This window comes from Aotus nancymaae, unplaced genomic scaffold (assembly GCF_030222135.1).
Source record: "Aotus nancymaae isolate 86718 unplaced genomic scaffold, 86718_ANA_hifiasm-v0.15.2.pri h1tg000046l, whole genome shotgun sequence".
Taxonomy (NCBI): Eukaryota; Metazoa; Chordata; class Mammalia; order Primates; family Aotidae; genus Aotus; species Aotus nancymaae.
In genome coordinates this window covers 29,721,273-29,737,202 of record NW_026988460.1, presented here as the reverse complement: position 1 = coordinate 29,737,202, position 15,930 = coordinate 29,721,273, and the positions used below count along the sequence as shown (strand labels likewise).

The 15,930-nt window shown below is 43.9% G+C and overlaps 1 protein-coding gene across 1 annotated transcript in view; it reads right to left on the bottom strand.

Annotated features, from left to right (window-relative positions):
• ALDH1L1 (aldehyde dehydrogenase 1 family member L1) overlaps positions 1-15,930 on the bottom strand; it is a 113,031-nt gene that overhangs the window by 94,339 nt on the left and 2,762 nt on the right. The window lies entirely within an intron of this gene.

The window sequence follows — 15,930 nt, the reverse complement described above, 5'->3', positions numbered from 1 at the left end:
GCTGAAGCCCCTGCCTTTACCTGTCTGCCTCCCAGGTTCTTTCAGAGCTTGCTCCTGTATCATATCAAATATCAGAGCCTTAGAGAGGCTGTTCCAGGTCACACAAACTAAGGAAGTCCCTCAGTCACTCCCTGTCATATCACCCTGTTCTATTTCCTTCACAGCACTTATTGTGTATCTGATATTTCCTTGTTTCTTTGTTATTATCTGTCTCTCCCACTAGACTGTAGCTCTTTGAGGACAGGAAATTTGTGAGATGTATTCACTGTTATATTCGCAATACACACTGATGGCTTGTAGTCGTTGCTAAATGAATGTTTGTTGAAGAGCTTAATGCATGTATTTTGCTCACATAAGCCAGTATGGGCACCGAGGATTGAGGTGGCCTGTCCCTGCTGATCCATCTTGCCTGTTTTCAGCCACTTGGTCTTTAGGCTCCAGCCTGCAGGTCTCCCTGCTGTCCCTCATATCTGTGGACCTTCTCAGCTCAAAGTTTCCACGTGCTGTTCATCTTTCTTCAGAGAACCCCACTAGTTCTTCAGGAAATTCCTACTAAAATGCCACGACTTCAGGGAAGCTTTCTCTAACTGCAGCTTTACTGGTACAGATTTCTCCATTATGTGATCCAGAGAGGTCTGTAGTTTTTCTTCATGAACCGTTCTCAACTGCAATTTTTCTTTTTTTTTTGAGGTAGAGTCTCACGCTGTTGCCCAGGCTGGAGTGCAATGGTGCAATCTCAGCTCACTGCAACCTCTGCCTCCCAGGTTCAAGCAATTCTCCTACCTTAGCCTCCCAAGTAGCTGGGATTACAGGCATGTACCACCATGCCTGGCTAATTTTTATATATTTAGTTGAGACAGGGTTTCAGCATGTTGGCCAGGCTGGTCTTGAACTCCCGACGTCAGGTGATCTGCCCACCTCAATCTCCCAAAGTGCTGGGATTACAGGTGCGAGCCACTGCACCCAGCCTTCAACTGCAATTTTATCACTGCTTCTGGGATTACTTGATTAACATATCTCTCCCTCTGGATCATGAAAAACTAGCTTATTCTCCTGGGAAGTCCCCAGGGCCAAAAGCATGCCCTGTGTGTGGAAGGTGGGCCATGCAATCTGTAGGATAACTGGCTGAGTGTCAGGTGCCTGCATGGGAAAGTGGTGTGTTCTGAACTTGGGAGCTAAAATAGAGAAGGCAGATGAGCAACAGGAACCACGGAAACAATGGCTTGGAGGTTGGACATACCAAAAAGAAATATTAGGAAATCAGAGAGGAATCCATACTCTCAGAGGTATGGAGGAGGAGAGGAGGGAGGTTGAAGCAGAAAGTGTCCTGAAATCATGTGGAAAGTTGAAAATGTACCAGATGAACTGGGATATCTGGTTATGGAGATTATTGAAGGTGCTGCCTCCTGGCTTCTTCTTGCTGCTTATACTAAAATGTGAGAGAAGGGACATAAGTCAAAAGAAAAATTGTTAAATAAAAAGGAATCTGACCTTTGGTTGTAAAAATGCCCAGCTTCTCCAGATGTTATATGATGCTAAAACTAATACACGGCTTCCAGGCAAAGAGCAAATGCAGCCTCAAGCCAGGAAGAGGGCCTAAAGATGAAGGCAAGGGTGTGGATATGACATCATGGCTATAAAATCTTCAAAGAGATCAAAGGGACACCTCAGAATATTTTGTTAAACAGTAGGATTTCTAAGACATTTACAGTTGTCCTTGACAGAAGTCTCAGCAGAACCCCAAGGGAGAGACAGGCTTTTCTCAAAGAGATGTGTGGGTTTGACAGTTGTCTAAAGGCATGAACCTCAGTGAGATCTACAGAAGACACACAACATTTTTAAAAGAATTGTATTAGCAAAACAATGTAGACTTGCACTGAAAGGGTCAGAGACAATATAAAATGAAGAGACCTCATTGGCAACAAATCCAAATGGGACCTAATTAAACTCCAGAGCTTCTGCACAGCAAAAGAAACAATCATTAGAGTGAATCGGCAACCAACAGAATGGGAAAAAATTTTTGCAATCTACCCATCAGACAAAGGGCTAATATCCAGAACCTACAAAGATCTAAAACAGATTTACGAGAAAAAAACAAGCCCATTCAAAAGTGGGTGAAGGATATGAACAGACACTTTACAAAAGAAAACATATATGAGTCCAACAAACATATGAGAAAATGTTCATCACCACCAGTCATTAGAGAAATGCAGATCAAAACTACATTGAGATACCATCTCATGCCAGTTAGAATGGCGATCATTAAAAAAATCTGGAGACAACAGATGCTGGAGAGGATGTGGAGAAATAGGAACACTCTTACACTGTTGGTGGGAGTTAAATTAGTTCAACCATTGTGGAAGACAGTGTGGCGATTCCTCAAGGACCTAGAAATAGAAATTCCATTTGATCCAGTAATCCCATTACTGGGTATATATCCAAAGGATTATAAATCATTCTATTATAAGGACACATGCGAATGAATGTTCATTGCAGCACTGTTTACAATAGCAAAGACTTGGAACCAACCCAAATGCCCATCGATGATAGACTGGACAGGGAAAATGTGGCACATATATACCATGGAATACTATGCAGCCATAAAAAACAATGAGTTCATGTCCTTTGTAGGGACATGGATGAACCTGGAAACCATCATTCTCAGCAAACTGACACAAGAACAGAAAATCAAACACCACATGTTCTCATTCATAGATGGGTGTTGAACAATGAGAACACATGGACACAGGGAGGGGAGCATCACACACTGGGGTCTGTGGGGGAGAACTAGGGGAGGGACAGCAGGGGGTGGGGAGTTGGGGAGGGATAACATGGGGAGAAATGCCATATATAGGTGATGGGGAGGAAGGCAGCAAATCACACTGCCATGTGTGTACCTATGCAACAATCATGTGTGTTCTTCACATGTACCCCAAAACCTAAAATGCAATAAAATATATATTTTAAAAAAATGAAGAGACCTCTAGACTTCCCCAAATTCTGGGAGGAAGAAAGCTGAGAAACTGCACAGATATGAACCTGGGCTGCATTTCTTGGAAAAGAAGGAATAACTTGGGGAACAGAACAAAGAACCCAAAGGGTGGAGCCAAGAGCATGGAGAATCATTCTGGGGCCAGAGTCAGAATCAAGGAACTTTCAGCATCTGTCCAGGAGGATTTCAGAATTGCTGTGGACCAGTGACCTGCACACTTCCCATCCTTGTCCCCTTTGGAGCAGGAATGTCTATGGTGGTTATCCTATGCCTGTCCCACCAGTTTATGTCAGGTGGGTGCAGGGGGGAAGTGCAGTTAATTTGTCTCTGGAATTCCTAAGTCTAGATTGAGAGCAACCACAGTCAAGGAGCTGCACTTGAAATAATACCCCAGGTGCTTCATCCACATCAAGGCCTGATTTAGATGCAGAGATTCTGAATATTGAGCTGATTCTGTGGTGGGATGAGGTTTTGAGGGGATGTTTGGAGGGTGAATGTATTTTGCATGTGGAAGGACATAAGTACTTTGTGGCCAGTAGGTGGACTATGGTCATTTTAAAACTCTTTGATACTACTCTTCCATTCAAGGAGTGGCGCTTAATTCTCCTGCCCTTGAGTATAGGCTGAACATCGTGACTTCTTTTTAATAAATGAAAGATGGTGGAAGTAACTGTGTGATTTCTGAATCCATCCTTTCATAGGCCAGATAGAGAAGCTGAGGCTTGAGGTCAGAGAGTGGCAGAAGCCAGCTTATCTCTGTCCCAGGACTATATGATACGTCCTGAACGAGTCCCACTGAAACCCTCCTTTGCCAGTTCAGTTCACTGCACCGGGAATGGCCTGTCTGTGCTCCAGGGATGGGCTTGTGCATCATCTCCTTTGGGAAGCCTGATCTCCGCCTTCTTCTTGGGAATTCCCTCACTCACAGCACAGACCACACTCTAATGTAACTGTCTATATATGTGTCTGTCTCTTTCTCAACTGCAACACCTCTGAGGGCAGGGACAGGGTCTGTTTCATCTGTGTATCCCACAGCCCTGCATGGGCCCTGATGCAGGAGAGGCACCTGCAGTGAGAGTGAATGGACAAGCTGTGCAAAGAGAGCCTCTGCCTGGGCTTTCCACAGGGCCCTGGTAGCTGAGTCCTCCCAGGGAAAGCAGTGTGCACTTACACAGCCCAAGGCTGGGTAGAACAATGGGGGCTACTGCTCTAATCCAAAGGCAGGTTGGAAGGCAAACCTGGCTCAGGACTGTGTGAAAGGGGGATGGGATAGACATGGGTTCTCTTCTGTTGTATAAGGATGATTCAGCTTGTTTTTGGGGAATCAGTAACTGGGACTGTGTGTACGCTGCAAAGGAAACATTAACTCGAAGGTCATAGCCTGTGGGAAATCAAAGAAGGTAGGCCAAGTGACCTGGGCTTTTTTTTTTTAATTTGGAACAAGTGTTTCCCTTTGTTTATCTCCTGAGATGCCTCATTCAGATGTTTCTACCCTGCCTTTTAAGTTACTCATGACATCACCTGATCCCCACCCCTTAGAACCTCTCCTCAGTAGGAACCTAGAATTCAAAATGGTTTTCTCCATATTCCCCTTAAAAGGGCCAGCATGAGATTTTTCATATAGAGGTGAAGGTAGGGATTACCCTTAACACAGCTCTGTGCCATGCACCCGAGCCCACCTGAGGACCTGCAAGCACAGACGGAATGTTTCTGGACCACAGAGCTCGCAGCCCTGCTCCTGCCAGGGCCTCTCCAGCCCCACACCGAATCTAACCTGGGGGTTTTGCATGTTTACACCCCCATGCTTGGATAGCACCTGGCTGGCACATGGCCCCCAGAAACTCACTGCAGAGGAACAAATGAGAAAAAAAGGAGGCAGGGGCAGTGTCTCTCCTTCAGGTGTTCACACCCCGATGGGGCAGAGGAATGTGCAGGCAGCAGGAATCAAAGGTGGGAGGGGAGGAGGGGATGTGAACCATCACAGACGGGAGACATAAAGAAAGGGGGTCTGGGTGCTTCAGGCTCCTCCTGGGACATACCCAGTAAGACCGTGATGAATTTAACCAGCAAAAAATGAGAAAGATGTTCCAGTTGGAGAGAATGTAAGAATAATGCATGGGTGCATGGAGGTGGGGACCTGGGTTGTTTTTTGAGGAAGCAGGAGAAAGCATTGCAGCTACAGGAGAGGAGCTGGCAAAGTCAGGGATCACAAGGCCACAACATGGGGTGCAGACTGTGGGTTCCAACCTGTAGTCCAGTGGTAACCAGACGTTCTGATTTCATAGGTCAGGACAATTTCAACAGCATGTCAGTAATTAACGTTAGAGTCTCATTTTCTTATTTTGCAAAGTAAAAATATCTTTAAAAAAATCAATATCCTGGAATATTATTCAGCCTTAAAAAGGAGAAAGATTCTGACACACACTACAACATGGAAGAATCTCGAGTACATTATGCTAACTGAATTATTAACCCTGTCACAAAAGGACAAATGGTTCTGCTTCTTTGAGGTCCCTAAAGTAGTCATGTTCATAAAGACAAAAAGTAGAATGGGGTGGTGTCAGGGGCCATGAGGAGGGGAGAATAGGGAATTTGTGTTTAATGGAGACAGGGTTTCAGTTGAAAAAGTTCTGGAGATGAATGGCAGTGATGGTTGCATAATAATGTGAATGCTCTTAAAACCACAGAACTGTGCACTGAAGAATAGTTCAAATGGTAAGTTTTGGGTTATGTTTATTTTACCACAATTAAAAATAATAACTTAAAAAAACAGTTTCCGCCAGCCATCACCATAATTGCATTGGAAAAACCCATGTAGCATCAGAAAGCTGAAAGGAGCAACTTGGCCTTGTTGGAAGCTCTGTCCCCACTGGCTCTGGGCCTGGGCTGGCCTCTGAGTGTGAGCAAATCACCCACCCAGGAACCAGTGCAGGCCAGAGCCTGGCATGTGCAAGACAGGTGAGCAGAACGTGGCACTGATTGGGGAGCGCAGGATGGTGCCATGTCCCAGGGCCAGTGACAGCAGAGCCCTGAGCCTGAGCCTGAGCCTGAGCCTGAGCCTGAGCCTGAGCCTGGGAGCTTGGGCTGTGGAGCACTTCACGGAACCCAGAGGATTGCAGAGTGTAGGGGCTGCTTGGGACATGGGGTAACTGTGATAATAATGGGGAGCAGGGAAGACCTGGCTCCCTCCCTCCCCTCATGTCCTTCCAGGATCCTCCAGTGGCTAAGTCTCTGCAAGTCAGAGGCAGAGAGGCCTGAGGCTGCAACCCTCCCAGGTCAGACTCCAAGCACCAGGCCTTAGGAAGGGTGGGGAGTAGACTAGAGGGACCCGCAGATGAGTGGCGCTGTCCAGTCAGCAGAGAGCCCATCTCATGTTGCCCAGTGGAGGGAGCTCCTTGTGAAGTAGCTGCAAGAGCACTGGAAATGCTGCAGGGCAAAAAGAAGTGGTGAGGCATCTGGAGATCAGCAGTGGCGGGAGCTGCCACCACCCGAGGCTGCACAGACGTGGGGAGGGCAAAGTCCCTGTGGTGCTCTGAAGTTGGAGCCAACCAGGAATGGGCACCCAGGACTGCCTAGGGGAGCAGGGATCAAGGAGAGCCTGCTGCCATTCCTGAAGATGCTTCCTGGAGCAGAGAGACACAGAGGGGGGTGGGGGCGGGGGCGACACCCTAGCTTCTCCCTGTGGTTCACTCTTCCTGTCTCCCACAAGGGATTCCCATGGTCCAATGAACTGGGAGCCACATGCTAGGTGAGGAAACCTGAGAAACGTGGTCTGGTCTACCGGGGCCAGGCACATCTGCCATGGGGCACAGCGGGGAGGACAAGGACCAAAGCTTTGGGCAACCAGGCACACGACTGACATGGGAGGCCAAGGTGGGGAAGAACATGTGTGCAGCAAGCCTGGCAGCACCGAAGCCCTCAGCAGCTTCAGTCGAAACTGTGTCCAGAGTGACGGGGCAGGGCTGGCGCAGAGGGTGAGATGTGAGCATGTGGTGAAGACACAGGGACACACACTGCGAAGTGTTTGGCTGGGAAGGGGAAGGTAACAAGAGAAGGTCATGGTGGGAAGGGGAAAGACTGTAACGAAAGAGACTTAAGAGTGTAAAAAGCCATTGAGAATGACTCAGCTGAGAAGGAAAAGTTGAATGTACAAGAAAAAAAGTGAAAAAAAGAGAAATAAATAAATAAATAAATAAAAATAAAAATTTAAAAAAAGAAAAGAAAGGAAAAAAGTGGAGAATCAGTAGAGTCTGTGGTTCCTGAAAGTGGGGGAAGGGAAGACGTCCAAAAGCAGATTCCGGGGTGGCTTGAATGGCATCATAACCAGAAGAAAGGAAAGGAGGGTGGGAGGATAGACAGATGGGTGGCTAGATGGAAGGTGGGTCTTCTTTACCCATGGTTCATGTTGGTACAAAATCCCCCCTCATGGCTTTCCTTCTCTCTCTAAAGAGTGGGGTAAGGTCATCTCCTGAGGTGGGATGCAGGAGAGGGAAGCTCGAGCAGTCCTTGTGGGGTTGGGGAACAGGAGAGTGGTGGAAGGAGCCTGGGCAGTGTTGAAGGCTCACCTCAGTTTACAGTGGGGCCAAACTGTGCATGTTTGAGATCCCAGAAGCATCGGACTACTCAAGAAGCAGCCATGGAGGAAAAGGAAACCCATCTCTGAGTTTACCCAAGACTGACCCAGATGGTTTCAGTGAAAATCAAAAGGTGGTTGTGGGCTGCAGGTTCTGAGCTGGACGAGGAAAATGCCTGTGAATTGAGGGAAACTATGGAGGGCCCTTCAAGGCCAATGAGTGGGTTGTGCTGGAACAGCTGGACCAGAGACAGAGCAAGTGGACGGAGAACAGAAGGTGGAGGTGGGGAGTCTCAACGAGAGGTTCGGGAAGCAGCGCAGTCCCAGGTGACGACAGCTCTGTCAGAAAGGAAAAACCTTGAGCAAATTTAAATTTGTCAGAGTTTATTTGAGAAAAAAAATAGATTTGTGAATTGGGCAACCCTCAGAACCAGAACAGGTTCAAAGAGCTCCTGGCTGCTACACAATCAGGCTACATTTATGGACAGAAAATAGAAGTGAAAGAACAACTTAATTGGTTACAACTCAGCATTATATCTCACTTGAAGCATCTGGCTGCCTATAACTGAAACTCAGATATTTGTGACATGAGTGTACACTTGATCCTTTGACCACACAGGTTGGACTTGTGCAGGTCCATGTATGTGGGATTTTTAAAATAAATACAGTCAGACATCCATGTTGGCAGTTTCTGCATCTACAACCAAATACAAATCAAAAATACAGTATTTGTGGGATGTGAACCCTGTGTATGGTTTTCCAACTTTTCGTTTTCGTATTCATGGGTTTCTAAGAGCCAATTGCAGGACTTCAGTATGCATGGGTTTTGGTATCCACAGGTGGTCCTGGAACCAATGCCCTGAAGATACCGAGAGACGACTGTGCTCCTAAGTTAATTAGTTACATTTAGCATAAATCACTCTATACTGGCTTGGTTTGTTGGGCCCCGTACAGGAGTCTTGTCCAAATCAGTAGCCTCTTGCAAATTTTATTTAACAACCCCTTCCTTTTGGTCAAGATCTCACCTAGGTAAGAATGTAAATAAAGCTTAAGGCATCAGTGCTACTCTCAGCTACCATCATTTTAGATATTCAGTCTCAACGTGTCATTTATTCATAGGTTACGGTGTCCTCGTGATCATACATTTAAGAATTCTGTCATTCCAATAAAAATGATACCATTTGATGCTTAACAGATGGCTGCGTGCAAACATTTAAAAAATTTTGAAAGGATAGAGTGCACCAGGAAGACTACTGTTATGACTATTGGGAGCATAATACCAAGAGTTTGAAGTGTGCCCCTTACCCAGGGTCCCCATGAAACAAATCGACTAAAATTGAATAGATCAAACAATAAGTCAAATGAAAAGTGCACCTGTTTTAACCAAGTAGCTGGTTTGTTGTTTTGTGACAGAGTCTCTACAATACCCAATGTATTTATTTGTGTGCAACAAAAAGTATCAGCACTGACTCCTACTTGCTCAGCTAATAAGCAATCTCACATCCCATGACTGGGCCAAATCAAAGCAGGAGTAAGAGCAAATGGGCCAAAGTCCAGCTCTATAAAGGGGCCACAAATACAATTTAAATAGGCAGTTGCCTTAGGGATGTTGCTAAAGTTAACCACTAAGTGAACTAATGGATCCCTTAGATCATGTAAAGTTCTGGGGTTGCAGAAAAGATCCAACATTTTGTACTTGTGAAGTTCTGACTACAGCATTATCCTTCCAAGTAAAGAGTAGGCATAAACAAGGAAAAATCAACAGGGGAAGAGTCGCATTAGGAGAAGAGTTTAGTTGCCGTGTACTCAGAAAACCCTTCATATCTAATATGTCATCTGCTTCTAGGAAAATTTCCCCCTGGTCAGCTTTACCTTAAAGTCTACAACCAGTGTGCAGTTCCAGGAATCTTGAGGGGCCCTTTGAGTTGTGAGAAGTGGACCCAACCAAGGTTCAAGGCCCTGAAGCTTGACTGCAGTATGGGTAGTGAGAAGACCTTGCTATGGTGCCTACCAACAGGGTTCCAGGCACTCTTTCTCTGATGTCATTTCCAGAAGACCTTGTCTTCAGGTTCTAAACTATGAAGGACTTGATTGTTCTCCGTTGGTGGATCATGGAAAGTTTCTTTTATTTGGTGAAAATATACTTTGCCGGGAGTCAAGATGGCCGAATAGACACAACTCCAGTGCACAACACCCAGCGAGAGAGACGCAGGAATCCAGAGATCTCCTAGCTCCAACCGAGGTACCAGGTCCTTTTCAATGGGTCTGGTCTGACGGTGAGCAAAGCCCAGACAGGGCAGACCAAGGCGGGGAGGGGTGCTGCTTCACCCAGAAAGTGCATCTGACTGGTAAGTCAGAGGCTCCCCCTCTGGTGCTCTGGTCCAGATACAGCACTTCCCCCAAAGCCTCAGCAATACACAGAATAGGGGATCTTTGCCAGTCAAATGCCGGGAAATATAAGCTCAGAGTTGAATAATAATCCAGGACGGTGTCCTGGATTGGCGCACAGATCTAAGCAAATGCATAAGCCCATAAGCCGGCCAGGAGAGCCCGCAGACTGAGCTATCACCCCCTCCCCCTGCCTGGAGGGAGAGGGAGCTGAAAGTGGTAAGACAGATGGAGCAGTGGGGTGGGCCTCTCCTGCATGACCAGAGAGAAGGAGCTGAAAGAGAGGAGACAGGTGGTGCGGCTGGGTGGGTCCCTACCCTCCCCCACAAACCCCAGAGGGCTGACTTACTAACTCTAGTGGGTTATGCAGCCAGTGCCACAGTCTGAGCTGAATCCTGAATGATCCAGCCCTATGGAAGAAAGACACAACCCACCATTAAAGGGGTGGGACTAGGCTTCATGTTTTAACAAAAAACACAGGAAGCCTACGTAGCAATGGGAAGGTGTTCTTGACTACCTAGGACCACTTCCAAGTCAGCGGAAGAAGTGGGCCTAATCTCCCAGTGTAAACAAAAAATATACAGGAAGCTTACCTAGCAACCTGAAAGAGTCCCTAGAAACCCAGTACTGCCTCAACAGGCAGACAAGCAACCTCATCAAGTAGCTCCCTGAGATCACAGCCAGGTAAACCCACGAAGATGGGAAAAAAACAGCACAAAAAAGATGAAACCATCAAAGACCAGAACACCTCTTCTCCTTCAAGGGATCACAACTCTTCAACAACATGGGAACACAACATGACCGAGAAAAAGTGCGATGAATTGACAGAAACAGGCTTCAGAAGGTGGATAATAACAAACTTTTCTGAGCTAAAGGAATATGTTCTAACTCAATGCAAAGAAACCAAAAACCTTGAAAAAAGGTTAGATGAAATGCTAACTAGAATAACCAGCTTAGAGAAGAACATAAACAACTTGATGGAGTTGAAAAACACAGCACAAGAACTACATGAAGCAAACACAAATTTTAATAGCTGTATCGATCAAGCAGAAGAAAGGATATCAGAGATTGAAGATCAACTCAATGAAATAAAAAGAGAAGGCAAGACAAGAGAAAAAAGAGTGAAAAGAAATGAACAAAGCCTCCAAGAAATATGGGATTATGTGAAAAGGCCTAATCTATGCTTGATTGGTATACCTGAATATGACGGGGAGAATGAATCCAAGCTAGAAAACACACTCCAGGATATTATCCAGAACTTCCCAAGCCTAGCAAGGCAGTCCAATGTTCAAATCCAAGAAATACAGAGAACTCCAAAAAGATATTCCTCAAGAAGAGCAACCCCAAGGCACATAATCATCAGATTCACCAGGGTTGAAATGAAGGAAAAAATGCTAAGGGCAGCCAGAGAGAAAGGTCAGGTCACCCACAGAGGGAAGCCAATCAGGCTCACAGTGGTCCTCTCAGCAGAAACCCTACAAGCCAGAAGAGAGTGGGGTCCAATATTCAACATCCTTAAAGAAAACAACTTTCAACCCAGAATCTCATCTCCAGCCAAACTAAACTTCATAAGTGAAGGAGAAATAAAATACTTTACGGACAAGCAATCACTGAGAGATTTCGTCACCACGATACCTGCTCTACAAGAGCTCTTGAAAGAAACACTAAGCACGGAAAGGAACAGTCACTGCAAAAGCAAACCAGTTGGCAAAGACCAAAAATGCAATGAAGAAAATGAGTCAACTAATGGGCAAGAAAACCAGCCAGGAACAAAATGGTAGGATCAAATTCACACATAACAATACTAACATTGAATGTAAATGGCCTAAATGCTCCAATCAAAAGACTCAGACTAGCAAACTGGATAAAAAGGTCAAGACCCATTGGTGTGCTATATTCAGGAAACCCGTCTCACATACAAAGACACATATAGACTCAAAATAAAGGGATGGAAGAAGATTTACCAAGCAAATGGAAAACAAAAAAAAAAAGCAGGGGTTGCAATCCTAGTCTCTGATAAAATGTACTTCAAACTAACAAAGATCAAAAGAGACAAAGAAGGGCATTACATAACGGTAAAACGATCAATCCAACAAGAAACTATTCTAAATATATACACACCCAACACAGGAGCACCCAGATACATAAAGCAAGTTCTTAATGACCTAAAACGAGATTAAGACCCCCACACAATAATAGTGGGAGACTTCAACACTTCGCTGTCAATATTAGACAGATCAACAAGACAGAAAATTAACAAGGACATCCAGGACTTGAATGCAGAGCTGGACCAAGTGGACCTAATAAACATATACAAAGCTTTCAACCCCAAATCCATAGAATATACATTTTTCTCAGCACCACATTGCACTTACTCTAAAATTGACTAAATCATTGAAAGCAAATGACTCCTCAGCAAATGCAAAAGAACAGAAATCATAACAAACAGTCTATCAGACCACAGCACAATCAGACTAGAACTCAGGATTAAGAAACACACTCGGCCGGGCGTGGTGGCTCAAGCCTGTAATCCCAGCACTTTGGGAGGCCGAGGCGGGTGGATCACGAGGTCAAGAGATCGAGACCATCCTGGTCAACATGGTGAAACCCCGTCTCTACTAATACAAAAAAATTAGCTGGGCATGGTGGCGCGTGCCTGTAATCCCAGCTACTCAGGAGGCTGAGGCAGGAGAATTGCCTGAACCCAGGAGGCGGAGGTTGCGGTGAGCCGAGATCGCGCCATTGCACTCCAGCCTGGGTAACAAGAGCGAAACTCCGTCTCAAAAAAAAAAAAAAAAAAAAAAAAAAAAAAAAAAAAAAGAAACACACTCAAACCCGCCCAACCACTTGGAAACTGAACAACTTGCTTCTGAGGGTCGACTGGATAAATAATGAAATGAAGGCAGAAATAAAGATATTCTTTGAAATCAATCAGAATGAAGACACAACTTAACAGAAATAAAAAACGATGAGTTCATGTCCTTTGTAGGGACTTGGATGAATTTGGAAACCATCAGTCTCAGCAAACAGACACAAGAAAACCAAACACCGCATGTTTTCACTCATAGGCGGGTGTTGAACAATGAGAACATGTCGACTCAGGGAGAGGAGCATCACACACTAGGGGCAGTTGGGGAGGGTAGGGGAGGGACAGTGAGAGGTGGGAAAAGTGGGGAGCGATAACATGGGGAGAAATGCTGGATATAGTATGCATCTATGCAACAGCTCTGCATGACCTGCACATGTACACCAGAACCTAAAGTAAAATTAAAAAAAAAAAAGAAAATACACTTTGGTATAACACATGAAAGCCTTACAGTATTTAGTTATATTAGAATTGAAGAGAGTGGGAGATACATAAGATTCTATTATTAAGAGCATAGGCTTCCAATAAATATCACATAAAGGTTCAGTCTATGTTTTCTGCTGGGAGGGAATCTGATTGCCCACAAAACCAATAGTAGTATCTTTGGCCGAGGCAATCCAATTGATTCAGTCACCAATTTCAAAATGCCATTTGTTCTTGCAACCGTTCTAGAAGATTGAGGGTGATGGAGACAATGATAGTGTCATTGTGTTTGCAATACCTTGTTTAACTGCTTTAGAGTTTGTCCAGTAACATAGGTTCCTCTGTTGCTGGAGATCCCTCTCCAGGTGAACCACAGAAAGGAGACACATTTCTAGTAACATATTAACAACTGTCCTAGCATCTGCTTTCTTATATGGGAAAGCTTCTATCTGACCAGAAAACATGCAAACTATTGCAGTTATATGCTGATATCCCATCAAGGGTGGAAACTGAATGAAGCTCATCTGTAAATATTCAAATGTTTCATTATATGGTAGAAATACACTACCTGAAGTTTTCATTGTCTTCCCAGGATTATGGATTTGACAAATCAAACATTGGCTATAAACCGTTTTAGCAATTTTAGAACAATCACTCCACCAATATTTTTCATAATTTGGGTCACTATAATGAGCTGTGGTTTGCAGAGCCCTTAACAATGGAAGATTCAAGGACTCAGAGAGGACCAAGTGGCTATCCAGGCCTTCCATGATTCTACACTTCACACTGAATTTACACCTTTTCAGATACCAATTTTGTTTCTCCAAATTGGTGCACTGCACTGTTCATTGAGTAAGTCATCATAGGGGAGCTGACTTGGATCAGTCTTACGGAGTTTATTCAAATTACACGTCCTAACAATTTCAGTACTGGCTGACTTAGTATGAACATCTGCCAGGGCATTCCCTTGATACTCAGGTGCAGTTTTTTAAGTAGGTGTTTTAATTTTAATAAAAGGCACTTTGTGATGGTAACAGGATGGCAGAAAGGAATTAATCTACTTGATGTTCATTTTTGATGGGAATCCCACTGGAAATGAGAGGCCCCCTTTGTTTCCATAACATGCTAGAATTATGAAGTACTTCTAAAGTATATTTGCTACCTAAAAATATCTACCGATTTGTCTTTAACTGTGTGACAATCTCAGGTAAACGCAAAAAGCAATGCAGGTTAGGCTGATTTAAATTGGGGGAGAGATAGGCATGGGCTAAGATTTCATGATTAAGACACCAAAAGCAATTGCAACAAAAGCAAAAATTGACAAACAATCCAATTAAACTAAAAAGCTTCTGTACAGCAAAAGGAACTATAAGCAGAGTAAACAGGCAGCCTACAGAATGGGATAAAATATGTGCAATCTATACATCTGACAAAGGTCTAACATCCATAATCTACAAGGAACTTTAACAAATTTATAAGAAAACAACCAACCCCATTAAAAAATGGGAAAATGACATGAACCAACACTTTTCAAAAGAAGACATACCTGTGGCCAGCAATCATATGAAAAGAAAGCTCAACATCACTGATCATTAGAGAAATGCAACCCAAAACCACAATGAGATACCATCTCACACCAGTCAGAATGACTATTATTAAAACATCAAAAAATAACACGTTAGTGAGGTTGTGGAGAAAAAGGAACTCTTATACACTGTTGGTGGGAGTGTAAATTAGTTCAACGATTGTGGAAGACAGTGTGGCAATTCTTCAAAGACCAAAAGACAAAGCTACCATTTGACCCAGCAATGCCATCACTGGGTATATACCCAAAGGAATACAAATCATTCTATTATAAAAACACATGCATGCATATGTTCATTGCAGCACTATTCACAATAGCAAAGACATGGAATCAACCCAAAGGCCCATCAATGATAGACTGGATAAAGAAAATGTGGCACATATACACCATGGAATACTATGCAGCTATGACAAATAATGAGATCATGTCCTTTGCAGGGACATGGATGGAGCTGGAGGCCATCATCCCTAGCAAACTAATGCAGGAACAGAAAACTTTAATGTTCTCCCTTATAAGCGGAAATTAAATGATGAGAACACATGAACACATAGAGGGGAAGAACACAAACTGGGGCCTATCAGAGCATTGGAAGTGGGAGGAGGGAGAGGATCAGGAAAAATAAATAATGGATACTAGGCTTATTACGTGGGTGAAGAAATAATCTGTACATCAAACCCCCATGACACAAGTTTACCTATGTAACAAACCTGAACTTGAACCCCTGAACTTAAAACTTTAAAAAATGTAAGTTTTATAGGTTTATGTTTTCCATTTATAGTCTATGATCCATTTTGAATTAATTTTTGTATATTACCCATTTTTTTACATTGTGTACCCACAGATATAAAGATGGGATCAATAGGCACTGAAGATTCCAGAAGGGAGGATCGAGGAGGTTACAGGTTAAAAAACTACCTATTGGGTACTGTGTATACTATTCGGTTGATAGGATAAATAGGAGCTCAAACCTCAGCATCGTGCAAGATACCCATGAAACAAAACTGTACATGTGTACCCTGAATTGAAATTTTAAAAAATGAATTTAAAATAAACAACTTTAAAAATAATTAATTTTTATAACTTTTTGAGAATGAGGTTTTTAT